Source organism: Amblyraja radiata, chromosome 2, assembly GCF_010909765.2.
Source record: "Amblyraja radiata isolate CabotCenter1 chromosome 2, sAmbRad1.1.pri, whole genome shotgun sequence".
Classification (NCBI taxonomy): Eukaryota; Metazoa; Chordata; class Chondrichthyes; order Rajiformes; family Rajidae; genus Amblyraja; species Amblyraja radiata.
In genome coordinates, this window is record NC_045957.1 from 116,448,986 (window position 1) to 116,475,172 (window position 26,187).

Consider the following 26,187-nt stretch of genomic DNA (forward strand, 5'->3'; position numbering starts at 1 on the left):
GAATAAGGGGTCGGCCATTTAGGACTGAGATGAGGAAAAACCTTTTCACCCAAAGAGTTGTGAATCTGTGGAATTCTCCGTCACAGAAGGCAGAGGATGTCATTTTACTGGATGTTTTCAAGAAAGAGTTAGATTTAGCTCTTCGGGCTAACGGAATCAAGGGATGTGGGGAAAAAGCAGGAACGGGGTACTGATTTTGGATGATCAGCCATGGTAATTTTGAATGGCGGCGCTGGCTCGAAGGGCCGAATGGCCTACTCCTGCACCTAGTTTCTATGTTTCTATGGTGGGTGTGAAAAGCAGCCAGAAGGCGAGGAGCAGCCCCTTTGCTGTCGGTATTGGAACAGGGGCTGCACATGTTTTTCAGATATGGGAGGAGAGGGGAGATCCCGGAGGAAACCCACGTAGTCATTGCATCCGCCTCAACTACCTCCTCCGGCAGCTCGCTACACACACCTACCATCCTCTGAGTGAAAAAGTTGCCCCTCAGGTTCCTATTAAATCTTTCACCCCTCCACCTTCAACCATTCACTGTGAAGGTCCTGCTGTGAACATCTCACACTTATCTACATTAATCAAACCGCCCACTTTAATGCTATCTGCAAACTTAGTAATCATGCCATGTGCATCCTCATCTAAATCGTCAATATCAACCACAAACAGCAATGGGCTCCCGTCCCCTGAGGCACACCACTAGTCACAGGCCTCCAGTCTGAAACAAACATCCACCACTGCCTTGTGCCTTGTTACATGAAGCCAATTATCCTTCCATATCCCCAGTCTCCCTCCCCCCTGACTTTCAGTCTGAAGAAGTGTCTCAACGCCATTCCTTCTCTCCGGAGATGCTGCCTGTCCCGCTGAGTTACTCCAGCATTTTATGACCATCTTTGGTGTAAACAAGCATCTGCAGTTCCCTCCGACCCATTTTGTCCGCTTCACTGCGAAATCTCCTTGAGGTATGCCGACTTTGAAGAAGTTCTCCTCCTCTCTCCGACGAGAGTTCTGCGACACCCTCTCTTGCTGCTCGCCCTCTGTGATATCTTGCTCCCCGGATCCTCGTTGTCACCTTCCCCTCAGCCAACACTTGTCGGAGAAAACTTTAAAACACAACACAAAGATCGGGCAAGACAATCAAGACTTTATTTCAGAGCGTCAAATACAATGATCACTGGAAGCAATCTAGGAGATTGCCCGACCAACAAAGCTTCATCTACTCCTTATATACAGGATTTTCCTTTGATGTGAATGAATGAATAAGTTTATTGGCCAAGTATTCACATACAAGGAATTTGCCTTGGTGCTCCGCTCGCAAGTGCCAGCATGACATACAGTGACAGTGTGTTGTTTACTGCGGCAGGCACTTTAGCATTTTTCCTTCTCCTCCAAATGGTCTAATAACAATTATAAATCATGCACCTCGGAAGGACACAGAAGAGAAAACGCTGCCCAATTTCACCCTATTGCAGATAAACAAATGTCCTGCTACTCCTTTCCACCTGATTTGAATGTTTTACGATTTCCATTTGTCCTTTCACAACAGAGACCAGAATCTGACTAAAGTAGACTGTAGATGGACACAAAATGCCGGAGTAACTCAGCAGGACAGGCAGCATCTCTGGAGAGAAGGGATGGGTGACATTTCGGGTCGAGACCCTTCTTCAGACTTCAAAGTAGACTGCTGTTAGATAGAGCTCTTAAAGATAGCAGCGTCAAGGGAACCGGGGAGAAGGCAGGAACGGGGTACTGATTTTGGAAAATTAGCCATGATCACAGTGAATGGCAATGCTGGCTCGAAGGGCCGAATGGCATACTCCTGCACCTATTGTCTATTGTCTACCATGAAATATATATCTTTTGGGGGTTATTTTACTGCTTATGTCTTAGAAAAATTCTAAGCTTCTGTATTGCAAACTACAGGTGCACAACCTTTTATCCGAAATTCCAAATAACGAAAAGCTCCGAATAGCGGACATTTTTTCGGTCGTTGAAGAAAGGTCCTTGAAGACGTTCACCGAGGGCGGCCCGCAGAGGTGACAGCGGAACCTCCGGTCGGTCCTCGAAGAAAGGGGAACTAAATCCCCATTCATAAAAGAGAAGGTGAGGGTATATTGCGCGGGAGGGTTAATAATTGACAATATGCTGCTGCCTGCCCGCTGAGTTAAAAAGTTCCCACGGTAAACTCACGATACACAGTGTATCGTAAGTCTTGCGTGGGAATTTTTTAACTCAGCGGGCAGGCAGCAGCAGATTGTCGCTCCCTTCAGTTTCACCCCACCTACACCCCTCTGCTTCCCGGCCATGTGTGTGACCCCTTCCCTCCCCTCCCCTCTCCAGCTCCCCGCCCATTGCACCGGCGCGGGGCCTTTGCACTGTCTTCACGTTGGCGATGCCAGCAGGTCAGTGCCAGTCACCGGAGACGTCAGGACCAACGGGACACCGATCCCCAGGCCCACTGCAAGCACGGAGATCCCAGAGACCCACAGCCAGCAGCAGCCCAGCCCCGTTCCAACTCCAGAGGAACACGCTCCCCGTAGGGACAGAAGCTGATGGTGTGCAAGGTACGTCTTGTTCTTGGGGTTGCGGATGAGGGGGTGCAGCTCAGGCTGTGACGTCTCCGGCCACCCCCCTGTACAGGAGCTGAGACTGGGAACTGTACCGCCCTTGCAGGAGAGTGGGGTTGTTTGCAGTTGCAGAGGGAGGGGGCAAGGGCGGTACAGTTCCCAGTCTCAGCTCCTGTCCAGGGGGGTGGCCGGAGACATCAGGACCAACGGGACACCGACTGCAAGCACGGAGATCCCAGAGACTCACAGCCAGCAGCAGATCTAGCCCAGCCCCGCTCCAACTCCAGAGGAACCCGGGTTGCGGATGAGGGGGCGCAGCTCGGGCTGTGGGCGAACTGCCACTTGTCGCTGTAGCGGCCCATCGGGGAGCGGGTTCCTGTTGGTCCTGACGTCTCCGGCCACCCCCCTGGACAGGAGCTGAGAGACGTCAGGACCACCAGAAGCCGCTCCCCGATGGGCCGCTACGGCGACAAGTGGCAGTTCGCCCACATCCCGAGCTGCGCCCCCTCATCGGGACACCGACCCCCAGGCCCACTGCAAGCACGGAGATCCCAGATCAGCAACTCCAGCCCAGCCCCGCTCCAACTCCAGAGGAACACGCTCCACGTAGGGGCAGAAGCTGATGGTGTGCAAGGTACGTCTTGTTCTTGGGGTGGCGCAGCTCGGGCTGTGGGCGAACTGCCACTTGTCGCCGTAGCGGCCCATCGGGGAGCGGATTCCTCTGGAGTTGGAGGGACAGGGAGACACAGCGGCTTTTTGAGAATGGTGGGCAATCACTTCCAAAGTTCTGCCCACACAGTCAGTACACCTCTCCTACACTTGTCTCCCGCACTAAGATCATCTCGCAGAGAATGATCCCAGCCTAACCCTCCCTATTCTCTCCTATTCTGCAAGAAAAAACTACATTGAAGACTCAAACTCGCGATCGAGTAACTGCCGGGATCGAGGCGCAAACTCGCGACCTTGCGGATATGAGCCGAGCACTCTACCACTGAGCCAGCCGTTAAAATCTACGCTAAAAATCTTCCATTCCGAAAGCCGAAAAATTCCGAATTACGAAAAGTGTCTGGTCCCAAGGCTTTCGGATAAAAGGTTGTGCATCTCTACTAGCACAAAACTTGAGAATCACGTTCAATTTATTGAAAATACAGGAGCTTCAGGGGGCGTTTTCGCCTGAACCCCCACCGGGGGCGTTTTCCCCTGAACCCCCACCGGGGGCGCTGCCCCTGGACCCCGCCGGGGGCCTAGTCAACTTCCTGGACCCCCGGCCAATACTTCCTACTTTTTTTCAATGTCCATATTGCTTAAAAATGTTGGGACTACTGTATGATAGTCAATACAAAATAATAGTTAAGATAAAAATTAAAAGGTTACTAAAGTATCATGTAGGCTAGCCGTAAACGAAAAAATGTTCAATTTAAGGATGTTTCATTCTAAATATATTTAATATAAAATAATTATAAATAATTTAAAATACCATTAACATTTATGACAGAAATTAAAATTTGTGGTGATCTGTCGTGGAACAACCCCATTGCAGAAGATAACAGTGGTTAGCCAGACCTCGGTGCTGGTTGCGAAGGGGCCCCCTTAACAGTTCAAGCTTCAGGGCCCCAATAATGTAGGTCCGCCACTGTACCTGCCTCAAGATAAAAATAATTTTAGCAGCCACAAATTTATCTAGTTGAGTTAATTGTTGACTGTTGGGTTACAGTGAGGCAGACAGACACCGCTGCTGAGTCCACAGTATCCCAGAGAAATAAAGGGATAGATAATTCAAATTCCACAGACCTGTCACTGGAGTTTAGATTTCGTTAGTGTAGTTTCGAGATACAGTACGGAAACAGGCTCTTTGGCCCACCGAGTCTGCGCCGACCAGCGATCCCCGCACACTAACACTACCCCACACACAATCGGGACAATTTACAATTTTTTACTGAAGCCAATTAACCTACTAACCTGTATGTATTTGGAGTGTGGGAGGAAACCAGAGCACCTGAAGAAAACCCTCGCAGCTCACAGGGAGAACGTACAAACAGTGGCGGCGCTGTGTTACAGCTGCGGCTCGCCTGCAGTCTGTCTGTTTTTACTTTTTTTGTTTGTTTTTTTTGTCTAGTTTAGTAATTTTTTTGGTTATTAGGTGGTGTTATGTGTGTGGGGGGAGGGTGAAACAGGGCTTTCTGTCTCTCCCTTCGGGGGAATGCGACTTTTTGTCGTATCCCCCTTCTCTTCCCCCGTCTGCGCTGAGGCCTAATGGCGGAGCTGGCGGCCTCCAACCTGCGACCGACCTCGAGGGTCCGGAGGTAGAGCCAGCCAGGACTCACCAACGCGAGGCTGTCCGTCTTCGAGCTGTGGCGACGTCCGGGTAGCGGCACGACTCGGCGCTCCGGTGAGGGCGGACGGCGCGGAGCTGAGACACTCCTGTGTGAGCGGCACGGCTACCGGCTGGAAGGCGCTCCCGTGTGAGCAGCCCGGTGCGGGGCTGAGACGCTGCCGTGTGGGTGGCCTGGCTATCGGCTGGAAGGCGCTCCGGTGAGGGCGGACCGGCTCCCGGCTGGAAGGTGCTCTCGTGGGGGCAGCCCGGTGCGGGGCTGAGACGCTGCCGTGTGGGCGGACCGGCTCCCGGCTGGAAGGTGCTCCCGTGGGGGCAGCCCGGTGCGGGGCTGAGACGCTGCCTTGTGGGCGGCCCGGTGCGGGGCGGAGACGGTGCTACGGCGGCTGAGGCGGCGTTCTGGCGGCGGCGACCTGGATCCGGGGCTCGGCCGCGGGCCAGTGGAGGACAATGTCGGGAGCTCGCAGGTCACAGGCTGGTGCCTGTTTTCCGGAGCACCCGTTGCAACAGCTGCATCCGCTGGACTGGAGGGCGGCAGCTTCGACCACCCCCCGGGCCGCGGAGTTTGAACCGCGGGACTGACTTACCATCGCCCGGTGGGGTATCGCCTCGGCGCAGAGGGAGAAGAGGAAGGAAGAGACAGTAACTCTAAGACTTTTGCCTCCATCACAGTGAGGAGGTGCTTGGTGAACTCACTGTGGTGGATGTTAATTTGTGTTTATTGTGTTCTGTTATTATTACATGTATGGCTGCAGGCAACAGCATTTCGTTCAGACCGAAAGGTCTGAATGACAAATAAAGGATTCAATTCAATTCAATTCAATTCAACAGCACGCGTGGTCAGGATGGAAGCCGGGTCTCTGTTAGGCAGCAACTCTACCGCTGCGCCACCGTGCAAAGTAAAACCTTGCCTTATTGAAGAAAGTTGTGTGAGAAACTAAACAACTGTGCCTACAGGGAAAGCAGGGCTTGAGAATCTCAGGCTGGCAATAACAAAGTTATGTCTAGGAAGCAACTGCAGATGCTGGTTTACACCGAAGATGGACACAAAATGCTGGAGTAACTCAGTGGGACAGGCAGCATCTCTGGAGAGAAGGGTCTCGACCAAAAAAGTCACTCATTCCTTCACTCGAGGGATGCTGCCTGTCCCGCTGAGTTACTCCAGCATTTTGTGTCTATCTTTTATTGTGTCCAGTACTGCGTTTACAGACCTGCTATACTGATGCAAGAAAGGATTTCATTGTTCTGTGTCCACACATATTAAACACTGAAGATTGACAAAAAAATGCTGGAGTAACTCAGCGGGACAGGCAGCATTTCTGGAGAGAAGGAATGGGTGACTTTTCCAGTCGAGACCCTTCTTCAGACTGAGAGTCAGGGGAGAGGGAGACACAGAGATATGGAAGTGTTTCAGAAAGAACTGCAGATGCTGGAAACATATGATATGGAAGGTGAGGTGTGAAAACGAGAGATCAAAGGTGACGATGTTTAAGGAAAATCATTCACACACTCTTTTTCACACAGAGAGTTGTGAGTCTGTGGAATTCTCTGCCTCAGAGGGCGGTGGAGGCCGGTACTCTGGACACTTTCAAGAGAGAGCTTGATAGGGCTCTTAAAGATAGCGGACTGAAGGAATATGGGGAGAAGGCAGGAACGGGGTACTAATTGTGGATGATCAGCCATGATCACATTGAATGGCGGTGCTGGCTCGAAAGGCCGAGTGGCCTACTCCTGCACCTATTGTCTGTTGTGTATCATTGTTATCTAGGGGAAGCTGACAACGAAACATACAAAGTCAAATTTAGGCAGGAGGACTGTCAGACTGGTCAGAGAACGAGAATGGGGGAGGGTTGGAGTTGCAAAGCAAGGGTTACTTGAAGTCATTCATACCACTGGGGTGTAAGCTGCCCAAAGAGAAATACGAAGGGCTGATCCTCCAATTTGCGTTGGGCCTCACTCTGACATACTTTGGTGTAAACCAGCATCTGCAGTTCCTTCCTACATAATTCAGCCATGTTGGTGTTTTCAACTAATTACCTCGATATTTACAAAAAATACATGTTTAATTGAATGTATCACATTGTGTAATCAAATATATTGAAATTTAAAATGCATAGGAAGGTGTCTCTGACTAAAAGGTATGCAAATACGACCCACTGATTGCAAATATAACTCTACAAGGGAGAAAACATTGAGACATTGTGTCTGGAATTTAGAGTAGTAATCAATACCAATGTTAACCTCTAAAATGAGAAAGTCTGAAGAAAGGTCTCGACCCGAAACGTTACCCATTCCTTCTCTCCAGAGATCCTGCCTGTCCCGCTGAGTTACTCCAGCATTTTGTGTCTACCTTCGTTTTAAACCAGCGTCTGCAGTTCCTTCCTACACATTTTGTCAACTCCTGTAACTTCTTTTGCACTTTGGCGAAGGTTCAGTTTAAATTCTTTATGAAACATGTCTAATAATTAGGGCGGCACGGTGGCGCAGCGGTAGAGTTGATGCCTTGTAGCGCCGGAGACCCAGGTTCGATCGTGACCATGGGTGCCGTCTGTACGGAGTTTGTACATTCTCCCCGTGATCTGCGTGGGGGTTCTTAGGTTGCTCCAGTTTCCTCCCACACTCCAAAGACATAGGTTAATTGGCTTTGGTAAAATAGTAAAATAGTCCCTAGTGTGTGCAGGATAGTGCTAGTGCGCAGAGATCGCTGGCCGACACGGGCTCAGTGGGCCAAAGTGCCTGTTTCCGCGCTGTTGTCTAAACTAAACTAAACTGAACTATTGCAGAAATCGTAGCAAGAGGCTGGACTCCGGAAACAGCCACATGCACAGTGTTGTTCTGTGTTATGTACAGAGGGAGACACAGGGACATGGAATGGTAAGTGTGAGAGGTCAATGAAACACTCTTGATTCCTGACTCTGGGACAATGGTGTCTGATTACTACTGGAAGGTTTCTCTCCCCTTAGATAGAGGCTGATCCATGGGTTTGTGTGATGGGAGATCATGTCTCATGAACTTGTTTGAGTTTTGGAAGAAGTAACCAAGAAGGTTGACAAGGGTAAGACCATCTTCTTTTTAGGCCCCCCTCAGTCATGGCTGACCCATGGGTGTCTCCAGGGTTGGAGGACACCAGTGCGTGACTTTATTTAACGTGGGGAGACAGCCACTACACGGTCATTGACAGATCTGGGTCAGGTTCCAGTGGCATGGAGTCCAGGACGACCGGGGACCCCTTTCTGCTGCAGCCTTCATCCACCTTCCCAGCCGTTGTGACGCTCCATTGTCCTCTGCCTGTTCCACCATTGAGGTCTTGGTCGGATTGCTCTTTGTCAGAGTCCTCCCCCTCGACCTTACCGCCATGGGTGGCCCTGCCAGGAGCATAGCTCCAGACGGCATCGCTCTCAGGATCTCAGGTCCAAGCAAGCTTCACCACCACGACAAGGTGACAATCCACGGAGACCATATGCATTGTCCATACGGACTTCAGGAAGGCCTTTCATAAGATTCCACATAGTAAGCTGCTCTGGAGGGTCAGATCGCATGGCATCCAAGAAGAGCGAGCTAGTTCTATACAGTGTGTAGGAAACAACTGCAGATGCTGGTTTATGCCGAAGACAGACACAAAATGCCAGAGTAACCCAGCGGGACAGGCAGCGTCTCTGGAGAGAAGGAATGCGTGACATTTCCAGTAGAGACCCTTCTTCAGACTGAGAATTAGGAGAGAGGGAGACATAGAGATATTGAAGAGTAAGGTGTGAAAACGAGAGATCAAAACAGATGTTGCTAAGCAAATGTAGAATGGACCATTGTGTCAGAAATACACCGCTAAGCTTCAAGAAGACAGCAGGGGATAGGGACAGGTGGAGTGCCTAAACATGTGTAAAGTCCTCTTCTTGTGTCATACATAATTCTGTGCTTTAAAGAAAGTTGAAACTGAACCTGTGTAGAATTGGCCTCCACTGCCTTCTGAGGCAGAGAATTCCACAGGTTCACAACTCTCTGTGTGAAAAAGTATTTCCTCATCTCCGTTCTAAATGGCCTTCCCCCTTATTCTTAAACTGTGGTCCCTGGTTCTGTGGTCCCTGCCTCTAGCGTGTCCAAACCCTTAATAATCTTATATGTTTCAATAAATGGCCTCATACAGCTAAAAAAAATCTTGACAAAAAATGTTTCCTGAAATGTCTCTAGCACTGAGATGAGAAAAAACTTTTTCACCCAGAGTTGTGAATGTGTGGAATTCTCCGCCACAGAAGGCAGTGGTCTTATCTCTTTCAGCAGCACCTTGGTCTCCCTTCCTGAGCTCAGGCATCCACTTCTCCTCACCTCACCTACGCTTACTTCCCCTCACCTACACACCTCGACTAATCTCCTCACCTCACTAAACCCCTCGCCTCTACGATACCTCACTACCAAACATATCCTCACACCTAAACCTCGAAGACTGAAGAAGGGTTTTGGCCCGAAACGTTGCCTATTTCCTTCGCTCCATAGATGCTGCTGCACCCGCTGAGTTTCTCCAGCATTTTTGTCTACCTCCTCACACCTAAACCTCGCCTCGACTAAACCGTATCTCACTAAACTTCGCCCCTCAAATAAACATCACACCTTAACCCCACCTCAACTTAGCTCAACCTCCCACCTCATGACTACACCTCACACCTAATCGCCGCCTCTCTCCCGCTCCCGCTCTCGCTCAGCTGAACGGCTCCAACCAGGGGGGCGGGGCCGAGCGCGGAGAGCGGCGCAGGCGCACTGCCCGAGAGAGCCGGTGGGAGGGGAGGGGCGCACGCGCGCTGACGTTGACGTCGAGCCCGAGCCCCGCCAACCCAGCCCGTGCCGGCCAAAGATTATAGAGGAGCTATATTCCTCTATAATCCTCTATCTATCTTCTATATTACTAAAACTCTGTTCTTGACCAGTTTTGGCGATCTGTGCTGCGATTTCCGAGAGAACGCCGCCACCTACGGCCGTCATTTTTGGCCACCTCGCTCAGAGCCCCCCTCCGCCATATGTGTGCCGAGGATTTTTCCCGTCGATGAAATATGACAGAGATATTAATGATTTTACAAAATTCTCCATTCTCTCTGCTGCCCCCGCTGGCAGCAGCGGGGAGGGACTCTAAAACCAGGAAGTGGTGTGCCTCAATTAGTGTCTGCAAGTGGTGTGCCTCAATCAGTGTCTGCAAGCTGGAGGAAGGCAGAGGGTGACGTTTCTCTGAGCTGTGAATAAAACTGAACACATGTCCACACAACTATGAGTAAGTGTGGTATTATGGAATAATAGTGTAAGGAATGCAGTGACGGCATCCGGCCTGAAGTTGGCGCTGTGGGCGTAACCGGATGTGACGTGGTTACCGGGGTGTGTGAGGGAATGCCCGGGCATGCACACGAGGCTGCTGCTGCTGTACAGAGTTGCTAAATAAAGACAGACTCCGATTACGTCATTGTACGAGCCTTATTATAAGAAAACTTGACATGGTGTCAGAAATGGGAGACTTGTAAGCGAAAAAAAAAAAAAGAAGAGGAAGGTGTATCGTTTTGGCAGGAAATGGGAGACGAGCCGGCAGATATGGCGCAACCTACACCAACTGCTACGTTCACAATACAACCTCCAGAGCCATTCGATTTTACCAAGCCTCAAGAATGGGAGCGTTGGATCAGGAGATTCGACCGCTTTCGGCTTGCAAGCAACTTAAACGCGACGTCGGCAGAAAACCAGGTGAACACGTTAGTGTATTGCATGGGCGATGAAGCCGAAGATGTGCTAAAGGGGCTAACGCTAACTGCAGATGAGAGGAGGATGTACACGGATGTCAAGGCGGGCTTTGATGCATTTTTTGTGCCTAAAAAGAATGTAATCTACGAAAGAGCCAAGTTCAATCAGCGTGTGCAACTGCCAGGAGAAACGGTGGATTCCTTCATCACTGCTCTATACGGATTAGCTGAACACTGCAGAACGAGCTGATCCGCGGCAGGTTAGTGGTCGGGCTGAGAAACGTCTCATTGTCAGAAAAGCTACAGCTAGACAAAGACCTAACCCTTGGAACTGCTATAACAAAGACAAGGCAGTCTGAAGAAGTTAGACGACAGCGGTCTGACTTAAAGGGCTTTCTCACTGTGCGACCTGAAGCAAGACTTAACAAGATTTAACATCGTGGGAACCTTCTGCGATAGCAGTACGGCATTCGTGGACCACCGAGGACCTCCGTGGCGCTAACGGCAGGTAGTCGTGTGACTTGGTAAGGTCGGGAGAAAATTCAAACATTTTTGAATTTCTCCAAGAGTGCCTTGAGCACTTTTTGGTGAGCGTTGCAACATTGTATGAACGCAGTGGCACGTGCGATATCCGTAATAACTCTTGCGGGTACCGTGGGAACTCCTGCGAATGGTGAGTAACTGAGCAGTTTGATTGTCAGTGCTTGTTTTACCTCATATTTACCAAATAAATATATTTTTACTATCAGATTGATGTCTGCAATTCTTCATTATTACATCACTACAAGATGAATGTCTCTAATGTTATAATCCCTCTCATGCTGAAACACAAAATAGTTGAAGGGAGGTGAAATAATCACATTTTCATTCTCTTTCATTTTTGAGTGTTCAGGTACCTCACTTGCTGAGCTATTTTACTCCAGCAGTTTGTGTCTCTTTTTGTCTAAAGCAGTTTCTAAGACTGGAGGAACTCCGCGGGCCAGGCAGCATCTACGGAGGGAAATGGACATGCGACCCTTTCTTCAGGCTGCCTTATCTCTCTCCCCACCCCCCCCCCCTCCCCCCAACTTCCACCCCCACACACAAATGCTGGAGAAACACAGCGGGTGCAGCAGCATCTATGGAACGAAGGAAATAGGCAACGTTTCGGCCCGAAATGTTGCCTATTTCCTTCATTCCATAGATGCTGCTGCACCCGCTGAGTTTCTCCAGCATTATTGTGTACCTTCGATTTTCCAGCATCTGCACTTCCTTCTTATACACAAATGCACCGAGTTCCTCCAGCACTTCGTGTTTTGCTCAGTATTCCAGCATCCGCTGTCTCCCGCATCTCCAATAAAACAAAACTACTGTCAAAAGGGTGAAGAATAGGGGCAGAGATAGATACATTCCTGATTAGTGCGGCTGTCAGGAGATTATGGGGAGAAGGCAAGAGAATGTGGTTGAGAGGGAGTGCCCATCTGTTACTATTAATTGGACAGTTCGGTCTGTGAAACGCAACACGCCAGCCCCGACATCCAAAGGTCAGTCCTTTGAAGATAGACACCAGTTGCTTGGAGCAACTCAGCGGGACAGGCAGCATCTCTGGAGAGAAGGAACGGGTTCCGCACGATAAAGAGTTCCCACGATAAAGAGTTCCCACGGTACTCGGCATTTCTGTTATTTGTGCGAGTGACTTGTCCGCCTCCCGATCTTTCCCATTAATCTTGAATGAACATCGTGGACTGTAGTGTTGTTAATCACGTGGCACAAATGATGTTACTTTTTTTCACACACTATATTGTTTTTTTTCACCCGAGCTCTTTAATGTCGAGCCCCCCGCACTTTCCCAGGCAAACTGGGTCGAGAGCCTTCTTCGGACTGAAAGTTTCACCTCTCAGTAGATAATAAAATAAGACAATCATCACGGTCAATGTGAGACACAGTCTTTATTCCTATTTGACAAAATAAAAAGACGACTTCTTGCACATATTGAGAGAAGGTGCATCACACCAAACAACATTTGTCTTAAAAAAAACAGATTATTCTTCAGCTCATTAAAGAGCTCGGGTGAAAAAAAACAATATAGTGTGTGAAAAAAAGTAACATCATTTGTGCCACGTGATTAACAACACTACAGTCCACGATGTTCATTCAAGATTAACGGGAACGATCGGGAGACGGACAAGTCACTCACACAAATAACAGAAATGCCGAGTACCGTGGGAACTCTTTATCGTGGGAACTCTTTATCATGCGGAACTCGTGCTGGACCACGACCACTTCACTCGGGTGACATCTTGCTTCAGGTCGCACCGTGAGAACTGGCCCTTAAGAGGAGAAAATAGCAAGTGCTCTAATGTTGATGCTGTGCATGCTAAAAGCTACAGAAAACCCAAATTTCCCTCAAAGCCTCAGCCACAAGCACAAACACCAGGCAAAAATAAACTTAATACACGGCCACAGCCAGGTTCAAAGGCCTGTTATAGATGTGGAAAAATGCCCTCGCATGGAAAATTGGAATGCCCTGCTAAAGATGCTATGTGTCACAACTGTGGCAAAAAGGGACATTATGGCAAAGTGTGCAAAAACAGTGCAAAATCTCTGAATGCTGTCACTACAGAGGAAGAAGAGAGCTTTTTCCTGGGAGCCCTGGATGCTGGAAAAGACCCGTGGACGGTGTAGCTACAAGTGAGACAAAAAAAAGTGTGCTTTAAAATAGACACTGGTGCTGATGTCACCGCCATGCCAGCCGAGGTGTACCATGACATTACAAAGGGGCATGATGTGAAGCACCTGGCTGTGTCGACACGGCCATTGTTTGGGCCAGGGGGCAATGCACTCTCTGTCCTGGGTGTAGCCAGAGAAACACTGCGCAGAGGCAAAAAGACAGCCATAGAGAACATTTATGTAGTAAAAGACGTGCACACTGCACTGTTGGGAAGGCCTGCCATAGAACGGCTTCAGCTTGTGTGCAGGGTTGACGGCATCACCTTGGAATCAGTGAAACAACAATATCCGAAGCTGTGTAGCGGCTTGGGTCTTGTTCGGAGGCCATACTCAATTAAATTGAAGCCAGAGGCTGTGCCCTTCTCTCTCCACACACCACGCAGAGTCCCTCTGCCGCTTATGGGAAAAGTGAAGGAGGAGATAGACCGTATGGAGAAGATGGGCGTAATCACCAAGATTGAGGAGCCGACTGATTGGTGTGCCGGGATGGTGGTGGTGCCGAAAAAAGCAGGTGATGTTCGCATTTGTGTAGACTTCACAATGATGAATGAATCAGTATGCAGAGAAAAGTTTATCCTGCCTTCTGTCGAGCACACTCTGGGCATGCTAGCTGGCGCAACAGTATTCAGCAAATTAGATGCCAACATGGGCTTTTGGCAAGTACCATTGACAAAAGAGTCTGCCAAATACACCACCTTCATCACGCCTTTTGGGCGCTACTATTTTAACCGTCTACCCTTTGGCATATCATCAGCCCCCGAGCACTTTCAAAGGATGATGATGACAGGTGACCGGTGGCCTGGAGGGGGTACTGTGTCACATGGATGACATCCTGGTCTGGGGACAGACGCAGGAGGAGCATGATGTGCGGCTACATGCGGTGCTAGAGAAGGCACATAAGGCCGGCATTACGCTCAACATGGACAAATGTGAGCTCACACGCCACACAGTCAGATTCCTGGGTGATGTGATTTCAGCAGATGGAGTGAAGCCAGATCCAGAGAAGACGAGAGCAGTACAAGAGATGGATGCACCCAAAAATGTCAGCGAACTCAGGAGTTTTCTGGGCATGGTCAATCAGCTGGGCCGCTTCTTGCCTAACCTGGCTGAAAAAGACAAAGTGCTACGAGACCTGCTGTCCAAGAAGAACCACTGGTACTGGGGGACAGAGCAGCAGGTCGCCTTTGATCAGTTAAAAACAGAGCTGTCATCCACACCAGTGCTCACATTATACAACCCAAACAGTGCTCTAAAGATCTCTGCTGATGCCTCTTCCTTTGGCCTGGGGGCAGTCCTGCTGCAGAAGAGCGATGCCATGTGGTCACCTGTGGCATATGCGTCCAGGTCAATGACACCAACAGAGCAGCGCTATGCTCAAGTAGAGAAGGAGGCATTGGCTGCAACGTGGGCATGTGAAAGGTTCAGCTGTTTCATCCTGGGAAGACCATTCGAGCTGGAAACTGACCATAAGCCGTTGGTGAGTCTGCTGGGAGGGAAAGCTTTGGATGACCTCCCACCAAGAGTCCAAAGATTTAGGATGAGACTCATGAGGTACAACTATACAGTCGATCATGTCCCTGGCAAAAGCCTGTGGACAGCCGACACCTTATCTCGTGCTCCTCTGAGAGCCGCAAGAACACACACAGACACAAGCCTATTAGAGGACACCAACCTCTATGTAGACTCTGTCATCAGCAACTTTCCTGTCAGTGGAGATTATCTGAGCAGCCTACGTGAGCATCTGAAGGCAGACAGCACATGCTCTGCACTGATGGAGTACTGCACAGACGGCTGGCCCGACAAAAGCCAACTGCAGGGAGTGCTGAGACATTACTGGGCTGATAGAGCAGTGCTGACTGTGCACGATGGGCTGCTGCTGCGGGGCACGAGGCTCGTCATCCCATCAGCCTTACAAGGTGATGTGCTGCAGAGACTACATGAGGGACACCTGGGGGTGACAAAGTGCAGGGGCCGGGCCAAACAGACGGTATGGTGGTCAGGACTCAGCAGCCAGCTGAATGACATGGTGCTGAAATGTAGAACCTGCATCCAAGAGAGAAGGAACGTCAAAGAGCCGCTGATGCCAACGGAGATGCCAGACAGGCCTTGGCAAACCTTGGGAGCTGACCTGTTCACGCTGAAAGACAAGACTTATCTACTAGTAGTAGATTATTTCTCAAGGTATGTGGAAGTTGCGCTGCTGTCACCCACAAGGTCCACAGATGTGGTGGTGCACCTGAAATCCATGTTTTCTCGTCATGGAATTTGTGAATTTCTTAAAAGTGACAATGGGCCCCAGTTCTCAGGTAGCCACTTTAAAGCCTTTGCAGCAGAGTATGGCTTTGTGCACATCACGAGCAGCCCCAAGTTTCCTCAGAGCAATGGGGAGGCGGAACGCGCTGTACATACCGTGAAAAACCTGCTAACAAAGGCATCAGACCCATATCTTGCATTGCTGGCCTACAGAGCAACCCCTCTACAGAACGGCTATAGCCCGGCCGAGCTGTTGATGGGGTGCCGCCTCCGCACTACAGTTCCTGCCCTTCCAACCCTGCTGAATCCAGTTTTGCCTGACTACAACGCGCTGGGGGCCAAAGAAAGGGAGAAGAGGAGGAACGACGCAAGATCCTTCGACAAGAGGCACGGAGCGAGAAATCTGCAGCCACTCGTACCTGGGGAGGATGTGTGGATCACCGATGCACGAGTCCAGGGCACAGTGCTATCTACACACAATACCCCTCGCTCTTATATCGTCCAGGTGCCTCAGGGCACACTGAGGAGGAACCGGCATCACTTGGTGCCGCTGCAGACCAACAGTGGGGTAGTCGACGCTGATGAGCCACCGGTGGGAGAAGTTTCACCTACACCAGAGCCAGCTCCACCAGTGACAACATCACCCAGCAGAGAGGGCCCCACCACAGAGACTGTGCGGACCAGGTGTGGGAGAGAGGTTAGAAAGCCGAAGAGACTTGATTGGTGATTTATTGATTTGTTTTCTACAGTAAAGAAAAAGAGAGTGAAATGTGATTGTGAAATTGTTCTGCTAAACCTGTTACATTTACCTGAAACCTGAGAGTTTAAGTTTTGAAGAACACAGCTTGCTAAAGTAATAGTTCACAGTATGGTAACGCATAAGTTATTTTATTTCTATTTTGCATGCTTGAAACAGGGACAGATCAGGGACAGGTCTTCCAGCAAAAGGGCAGAATAAACCCCTTAAGACCTGCAGAGACAAAGGTAGTCCACCCTTTGTTCTCAAAGAAAGGGAGATGTGGTATTATGGAATAATAGTGTAAGGACAGGCTGCAGTGACGGCATCCGGCCTGAAGTTGGCGCTGTGGGCGTTACCGGGGGCGACGGGGCCTCCACACGAGGCTGCTGCTGCTGTACAGAGTTGCTAAATAAAGACAGACTCCGATTGCGTCGTTGTACGAGCCTTAGTATAAGAATAACGTGACAGTAAGTACCCTTAATGTGGTTTGAAAATGAAAATATGGTTAAAGTAAAAAAGCACTACCTGCACCCCCTCTCTCTCCCCCTCACTCTCACCCTCTCTCTCTCCCCCCCCCCCCCTCACCCACCCTTCCTCTTCTCCTCCTCCTCCTCACCCTCTTGCCCCTCTCTCTGTGTTTCTGTCTCTCTCTCTGTATCTGCCCCTTCTCTCTCTGCCCTCACTCTCATCCCCCCCCCCCCCCCCCCTCTAGATGTGACTGCAAGTTGGGGGCTATGCGTCAGTAGATAGGGTGGTTATGGGGTAAAAGGAGCAAATTAATAATATTAATATATCAAGGGGGGGTAATTAGCGTGAGTGGGGTGGGGGGGGGGGATAGTTAGTGTGTGTGACGCTGCATGCCGCCTCCCCCCCCCCACAACCGCACGTTGGGGGAACAGACCCAACGGGTCTGCACTTGGTCTAGTATATATATCTATCTATATTACTAAAACTCCGTTCTTGACCGGTTTTGGCGATCTGTGCTGCGATTTCCGAGAGACCGCCACCACCTACGGCCGTCATTTTTGGCCACCTCGCTCAGAGACCCCCTCCGCCGTATGTGTGCCGAGGATTTTTCCCGTCGATGAAATATGACAGAGATATTAATGATTTTACAAAATTCTCCATTCTCTCTGCTGCCCCCGCTGGCAGCAGGGGGGAGGGACTATTAAACCAGGAAGTGGTGTGCCTCAATTAGTCTGCAAGCTGGAGGAAGGCAGAGGGTGACGTTTCTCTGAGCTGTGAATAAAATTGAACACATTTCCACACAACTGTGAGTAAGTACCCTTAATGTGGTTTGAAAATGAAAATATGGTTAAAGTAAAAAAGCACTACCTGCAAATGGTTGTTTGGGTTGAAATAAAAAGGCACTCTCTCTCCCCTCCTCTCCTCCCCCCACCCTCTCCTCTCCCCCCCCCCCCCCCTCTCCCTCCCCCTCCCTCACCTCACCCCCCTCTCAGCACACCCCCTCACTCCCCCCTCTCCTCTCTCCCCCCTCCTCTCTCCCCCTCTCCTCTCCCCCCTCTCCTCTCCCCCCTCACCTATCCCCCCTCTCCTCTCTCCCCCCCCTCATCCTCTCACCCCCCCTCCTCTCCCCCCACTCTCTTCCTCTCTCTTTTCTCCCCCTCCTCCCCTCCATCCCCTCCCCCACCGTCCCACCCCTAACCCACCTCCCCTCCACACACCCCATACCCCCCTTCCCTCCCCCTCCCTGCTCCCCTCCTCTCCCCCTCCCTCCACCTCACCCCCCCTCTCAGCACACCCTCTCTCTCCCCCTCCACCCCCCTCTCGCTCCCCTCCCACCCCTCTCCTCCCCCTCCACCCCCTCCCCCTCTCTACTCCCCCCCTCCCCTCCCCTCTCTACTCCCCCTCTCCTCTCCCCCCTCTCCTCTCCCCCATCTCTCCTCCACCCTCCCCTCTCTCTCTCTCTCCCCTCCTCCCCTCCCTCTCCTCTCCACCCCTCTCCCCCTCTCTCTCTCTCTCTCTCCCCTCTTTTTCTCCCCCTCCTCCACTCCATCCCCTCCCCCACCGTCCCTCCCCTAAACACCCCTCCCCTCCACACACCCCTACCCCTTTCCCTCCACCCTCCCCCTCCCCCTCCCCCTCCCTGCTCCCCACCTCTCCCCGTCCCCTCACCTCACCCCCCCTCTCAGCACACCCTCTCTCCCCCCCTCTCTCCCGCCCTCCCCCCTCTCTCCTCCCCCTCTCTCCCCGTCTCCCCTCCCCCCTCTCTCCCCCTCTCTCTTTCTCCCCTCCATCCCCTTCCCTCCATCCCCTTCCCCCACCCTCCCTCCCCTAAACCAACCTCCCCTCCACACCCCTACCCTCTTCCCTCCCTCCCTCACCCCCCTCTCAGCACCCCCTCTTTCTCACCCTCTCTCTCTCCTCCCCCCCTCATCCGCCCTTCCTCTTCTCCTCCTCCCCACCCTCCTCTCCCTCTTGCCCCTCACTCTGTGTTTCTGTCTCTCTCTCTGTCTCTGCCCCTTCTCTCTCTGCCCTCACTCTCATCCCCCGCCCCCCCCCCCCTCTCTAGATGTGACTGCAAGTCAGGGGCTATGCGTCAGTAGATACGCTGGTTATGGGGTAAAAGGAGCAAATTAATAATATTAATATTATATCAAGGGAGGTAATTAGCGTGAGTGCGGGGGGGGGGGGGATAGTTAGTGTGTGTGACGCTGCATGCCGCCTTCCCCCCCCCCCCCCACAACTGCACATTGGGGGAACAGACCCAACGGGTCTGCACTTGGTCTAGTAATCCTCTATAATCCTCTATAATCTTTGGTGGCGGCTGCAGCCCCTCCCCGCAGGAGCGGGAGGGAGGCGGCCAATAGTCGAGGCGGGGATTAGGTGTGAAGTAGGAGGTTTAGTCGAGACAAGGTTTAGTGAGTTGAGGGTTAAGTGTGAGGTGAAGTTTAGTCGAGGTGAAAAATCAGATTCATTTCTAGGAAAATAAAAAAATCGGAAATTCCGAATAAATCGGAAGAATATCTGGACTAAAGTCGCTTCTGGGATTAGGTTCCCTGAAGCTTAAGCTTCATTAGTTTCATAGTAGATCTGCCCCAGGGCAGGTACTATCACAACATTCAATAAACTGTGAGACACGTACATATGGATAGACAAAAATGCTGGAGAAACTCAGCAGGTGAGGCAGCATGTATGGAGCGAAGGAAATAGGCAACGTTTCGAGGGGGAGGACTGACAAAGAGCAATCCAACCAAGACCTCAACGGCGGAACAGGCGGAGGACGATGGCTGACCTTAGTGGAGCGTCACAACGGCTGGGAAGGCGGATCAAGGCTGCAGCAAAAACGGTTCTCCGGTTGTCTAGGATTCCATGCCACTGGATCCTGACCCAGATCTGTCAAGGACCGTGGGGTGGCTGTCTGTGCACCAGTCTCCCCACGTTAAACAAAGTCACGCATGGGCGTCCTCAAACCGTGGAGACACCCATGGCCATGACCGAGGGGGGCCTAAGAAGAAGATGGTCTTACCCTTGTCAACCTTCTTGTTTTGATTTGATTCAATTTATTGTCATTGTCTTCAAGTAAGAGACAACGAAATGCTATTTCCCATAGTCATACAAATACATTAAAAAAAAACTAAAACACAGAACAATAGTCCACAACACAAACATCCCCACAGCGGCACCAAAGTTCCCCACTGTGAGGGAAGGAATGAAAGTCCAGTCCACCTCCTCGCTGATGTTCCCCGATGTTCACCCGTGGTCGTGGCCTCCCGCAGTCGCCGCTACGGGCGGCCCGATGTTTAGGCCCTCTCGCCGGGAACGATGGAACCCCAACGTCGAATGGAAGAATGTCCTCAGCGGCCTGGACCTCTGAATCGGCCACTTCCCGCCGGATTCTGCGGCTCCCGAAATACACAGACCAAGCTGGGCAGAGATTCAACGCTGGCGGCCCCTGGTAAAGGGTTCCAGGATTCCGCGATGTTGGTCAGCGCTGCCCGCGTTGGGAGCTCCGCGAACCACAGCTCCGCGATGTCGATGCAGCAGGCCCAGCACTCCGGAGCATCAAACGGCGATCCCAAGTGAGACATTGCCCGCTCCGGGATGTATCCAGCGCTGCGCCGCCGCTGCTGAAGCTCTGGTCCGGTCCCGGCAGGAAAGGCCGCGCCATTCCAGTAGGAAGGCCGCGAGGAGGGGGCCGGGGGCGCGACTCGGATAATAGTCACATCCTCGCCAGGAAGTGACTGAAGGATGGTTTCCCCCTTACCCTACCACCCTTCCCCACATAAAATACTAAAAAAATACTTTAAACAGACTAAAAATAAAAAAGATAAAAAGACAAACAGCCTGTAGGCGGACTTAGTTACTTCATCAAAAACTCAATCAAATTTGTGAGCTATGATCTCCCATCACACAAACCCATGGATCAGCCTGTATCTAAGGTGGGGGGGGGGGGCATCCTGTAATGATGCAGGCACCATTGTCCCAGAGTCAAGAGTGTTTCATTGACCTTTCACACTTACCCTTCCATGTCCCTGTGTCTCCCTCTGTACATAACACAGAACAACACTGTGTATGTGACTGTTTCTGGAGCCCAGCCTCTTGCTCTGATTTCTGCATTAGTTTAGTTTCGTTTGGAGAAACAGCGCAGAAACAGGCACTTTGGCCCACTGAGCCCGCATCGGCCAGCGATCTCTGCACACTAGCACTATCCTGCACACACTAGGGACTATTTTACAATTTTACCAAAGCCAATTAACCTACGTCTTTGGAGTGTGGGATTGATACAAATACATCGATAGATGCTCCTGAACACATCATCAGTGATGTAACCTGGGGTCATTGGGTGTTTCGGGTCTTTCAACATCAGACACCCTCACCCAGGCGACCCGGCCGTGGTTGATCAGACCACGACTTGTGTTCAGGTGGCATTCGCTCCTCCCCATGGACCTCCTCTCCTGATCCAGAGCCATCTCGAGGCCTTTCTCTGCTGCCTCTGTGGTGTTCTTGATGGCCTTTCTCCTCGCCACTCCGTTGATGCCCAGTGCACTCAAGGCTTTGTAGAGCGATTGCCCTGCAAAACCTCTGCAGCCAACGTCGATGGGCATACACCTTGCCTTCCAGCCCTGCTTGCGGCAGTCTATGACCAGCTCTTCATACTTGGCCATCTTCCTCTCGTGGGCCTCCTCCAGACGGTCCTCCCACGGCACTGTCAGTTCCAACAAGACGATGTTTTTGGTCGCCTCTGAGACCAGGAGGATATCTGCCTCAGGGTGGTCGTGGCAATGTGCTGTGGGAACTTCAGCTGTTTCACCAGGTCTACGGAAAACTGCCAGTCCTGCGCAGTCGCTAGGATTCCTGACAGATTCCTGGCTGCTGTGGTTCTTGGCAGCTGCACTCCGGCCTTCACGAAGGTGATCATCTGGGTGGTGGGGCGTTCTCGTCTGCAGCTGCTGATTCCCATGCTGATGGCTTCTGCAATGGGTTTAAGAACCTGGTCGTGACGCCATGTGTACCGGCCCTGCCCAAGAGACTTTGGGCAACAGCTCAGGATGTGTTCCAACGTCCCCTTGCCTGAGCATTGCGGGCAATCTGGAGATTCTGCTTTGCCCCAGATGAAGAGGTTCGATGGGCTGGGCAGGACATCATACACTGCCTGGACCAGGAACTTGATGCGCTGTGGTTCAGCCTGCCAGAGCTCAGTCCATGTGACTTTTCGGTCCATGGCCTGCTCCCACCTTGTCCAGGCTCCCTGCTGCCTCAATTCAACTGCTCTGGTACACCTCTCCTCCTCCACCACTGCCCTCACTTCCTCCTGGACCAGCCTGTGCCTCTCCTTCCCCTTGGCCTTGTCAAACTGGGGAGATGGGAAGATTCCCAGGCCAGCTCTTCCCCGAGTCACTGCTCCCACCAGGACTCTGTGGTGTATCCGAGACTCTGCTTGCAGCACGGCTCCGCCGGCTCTCCACTTCCTCCCAGTTTTCACCTCCACCCCTGCTTGAGCCACCTTGGGGTCGCTGGAGTTCCTGTACAGCATCACCTCTCTGGCCCGAGTCACCTTAAACTCCTCCTCCAGGGGCTTCAGGGGCAGCTGGAGCTTGGTGTTATTTCCGTCAAGGGCGATGCTGCTTAGGCTCCAGGGCAGTCCCAGCCACCTTCTGAGAAAGCTGCAGACTTTCCTCTCCAATCTCTCTACAATGGATATTGGGACTTTGTAGACAAGCAGTGGCCAGAGTATCCTTGGCAGGATACCATGCTGGTAAATCCATGCCTTGAACTTGCCAGGAAGCCCCGACCGGTCTACTGCTTTCAACCAGTTCTCCAGCTCCTGACAGGTTGCCTGGACAGATGCTGCATCCTTCAGGCTGCTGTTAAACACCTTGCCAAGGCTCTTCACTGGCCTTTCGGAGACAGTTGGGATTGGTGTCCCTTCGAGTGTGGAGCAACCGGAGAAACCCCACGCAGATCACGGGGAGAACGTACAAACTCCGTACAGACGGCACCCATGGTCACAATCGAACCTGGGTCTCCGGCGCTACAAGGCATCAACTCTACCGCTGCACCACCGTGCCGCCCTAATTATTAGACACGTTTCATAAAGAATTTAAACTGAACTTTCGCCAAAGTGCAAAAGAAGTTACAGGAGTTGACGAAATGTGTAGGAAGGAACTGCAGACGCTGGTTTAAAACCAAGGTAGACACAAAAAGCTGTAGTAACTCAGCGGGACAGGCAGCATCTCTGGAGAGAAGGAATGGGTGACGTTTCGGGTCGAGACCCTTCTTCAGACTTTCTCATTTTAGAGGTTAACATTGGTATTGATTACTACTCTAAATTCCAGACACAATGTCTCAATGTTTTCTCCCTTGTAGAGTTATATTTGCAATCAGTGGGTTATATTTGCATTCCTTTTAGTCAGAGACACCTTCCTTTGCATTTTCAATTTCAATATATTTGATTACACAATGTGATACATTCAATTAAATCTGTATTTTTTGTAAATATCGAGGTAATTAGTTGAAACACCAACATGGCTGAATTATGTAGGAAGGAACTGCAGATGCTGGTTTACACCAAAGTATGTCAGTGAGGCCCAACGCAAATTGGAGGATCAGCACCTCGTATTTCTCTTTGGGCAGCTTACACCCCAGTGGTATGAATGACTTCAAGTAACCCTTGCTTTGCAATCCATCCCTCCCCCATCCTCGTTCTCTGACCAGTCTGACAGTCCTCCTGACTAAATTTGGCTTTGTATGGTTCGTTGTCACCTTCCCCTAGATTATTAATGATAGACAATAGACAATAGGTGCAGGCTTAGGCCATTCGGCCCTTCGAGCCAGCACCGCCATTCAATGTGATCATGGCTGATCATCCACAATCAGTACCCCGTTCCTGCCTTCTCCCCATATCCCCTGACTCCGCTATCTTTAAGAGCCCTATCTAGCTCTCTCTAGAAAGTGTCCAGAGAACCGGCCTCCACTGCCTGAGGCAGAGAATACCACAGACTCACCACTCTCTGTGTGAAAAAGAGAGTGTGTGAATGATCTTTTCTACATTTTCCTTAAACATCGTTCCCTTTGATGTCTCGTTTTCACACCTCACCTTCCATATCTCTGTGTTTCCCTCTCCCCTGACTCTCAGACTGAAGAAGGGTCTCGACTGGAAACGTCACCCATTCCTTCTCTCCAGAAATGCTGCCTGTCCCGCTGAGTTATTCCAGCATTTTTTTGTCAATCTTCAGTGTTTAATATGTGTGGACACAGAACAATGAAATCCTTTCTTGCAACAGCATAACAGGTCTGTAAACGCAGTACTGAACACAATAAAAGGTAGACACAAAATGCTGGAGTAACTCAGCGGGACAGACAGCATCCGTCGAGTGAAGGAATGAGTGACTTTTTTGGTCGAGACACTTCTCTCCAGAGATGCTGCCTGTCCCACTGAGTTACTCCAGCATTTTGTGTCTATCTTCGGTGTAAACCAGCATCTGCAGTTGCTTCCTAGACATAACTTTGTTATTGCCAGCCTGAGATTCTCAAGCCCTGCTTTCCCTGTAGGCACAGTTCAAGTTCAAGTTCAAGTGAGTTTATTGTCATGTGTCCCTGTACAGGACAATGAAATTCTTGCTTTGCTTCGGCACACAGAAAATAGTAGGCATTTACTACAAAACAGATAGGTGTGTCCATATACCATAATATAAATATATACACACATGAATAAATAAACTGATAAAGTGCAAATAACAGAAAATGGGTTATTAATAATCAGAGTTTTGTCCGAGCCAGGTTTAATAGCCTGATGGCTGTGGGGAAGTAGCTATTCCTAAACCTGGTTGTTGCAGTCTTCAGACTCCTGTACCTTCTACCTGAAGGTAGCAGGGAGATGAGTGTGTGACCAGGATGGTGTGGGTCTTTGATGATACTGCCAGCCTTTTGAGGCAGCAACTGCGATAAATCCCCTTGATGGAAGGAAGGTCAGGGCCGATGATGGACTGGGCAGTGTTTACTACTTTTTGTAGACTTTTCCTCTCCAGGGCGCTCACATTGACGAACCAAGCCACGATGCAACCGGTCAGCATGCTCTCTACTGTGCACCTGTAGAAGTTTGAGAGAGTCCTCCTTGACAAACCGACTATCCGTAATCTTCTCAGGAAGTTGAGGCGCTGATGAGCTTTCTTGATAATTGCATTAGTGTTCTCGGACCAGGAGAGATCTTCAGAGATGTGCACGCCCAGGAATTTGAAGCTCTTGACCCTTTCAACCATCGACCCGTTGATATAAATGGGGCTGTGGGTTCCCCTCCTACTCCTTCCAAAGTCCACAATCAGTTCCTTGGTTTTGCTGGTGTTGGGGGCCAGGTTATTGTGCTGGCACCATTTGGACAGTTGCTCGATCTCTCTTCTATTTTCTGACTCATCCCCATCAGTGATACGTCCCACAACAGTGGTGTCGTCAGTTAACTTGCTGATGGAGTTGTTTAGTTTCTCACACAACTTTCTTCAACTAGGCAAGGTTTTACTTTGCACGGTGGCGCAGCGGTAGAGTTGCTGCCTAACAGCGCCAGTGATCCGGGTTCCATCCTGACCATGCGTGCTGTCTGTACAGAGTGTGTACATTCTCCCTGTGACTGCGTGGGTTTTCTCCGGCTGCTCCAGTTTCCTCCCACACTCCAAAGACGTACAGGTTAGTAGGCTGATTGGCTTTGGTCAAATAATTGTAAATTGTCCCGAGTGTGGGTAGGATAGTGTTAGTGTGCAGGAATCGCTGGTCGGCGCGGACTGGGTGGGCCAAAGGTCCTGTTTCCGTACTGTATCTTGAAACTAAACTAAACTCCAGTGACATGTCTGTGGAATTTGAAATCTCTATCCCTTTATTTCTCTGGGATACTGTGGAGTTGTCTTTTCTTGAGGTCATCGTTCCCGAAGAGTCCACCAGGGACTATACTGGAATTATCCTACACCCACTAGGGCCAATTTTTACATTGACACCAAGCCAATTAACCTACAAACCTGTACGTCTTTGGAGTGTGGGAGGAAACCGAAGATCTCGGAGAAAACCCACGCTGGTCACGGGGAGAACGTACAAACTCCGTACAGACAGCACCCGTAGTTGGGATCGAACCCGAGTCTCCGGCGCAGCCAGCGCTGTAAGGCAGCAACTCTACCGCTGCACCACCGTGCCCGTTGTCACCGTGACTCAGTAACGCAACAGATATATTTGTGGCGGCTAAAATGACCTTTATATTGAGGCAGGTACTATCACAACATTCAAGAAACAGTGAGACACGTACATATGGATAGGACAGGTTAGGAGGGATATGGACCAAACGCAGGCAGGTGGGACTAGTGTAGTTGGCCCGTGTGGGCAAGTTGGGCCGAAGGGCTTGTTTCCACGCTGTATCACTCTGTGACTCAAGAGTCAAGA

The 26,187-nt window shown here is 50.8% G+C and overlaps 1 long non-coding RNA gene across 1 annotated transcript; it reads left to right on the top strand.

Moving 5' to 3' along the window:
* The first annotated feature begins 15,729 nt into the window (after positions 1-15,729).
* LOC116967424 lies at positions 15,730-16,595 on the top strand. Its single transcript, XR_004410222.1, has 2 exons — positions 15,730-16,388; positions 16,421-16,595. It is a non-coding gene; the product is annotated as an uncharacterized LOC116967424 (long non-coding RNA).
* Positions 16,596-26,187: the final 9,592 nt, after the last annotated feature.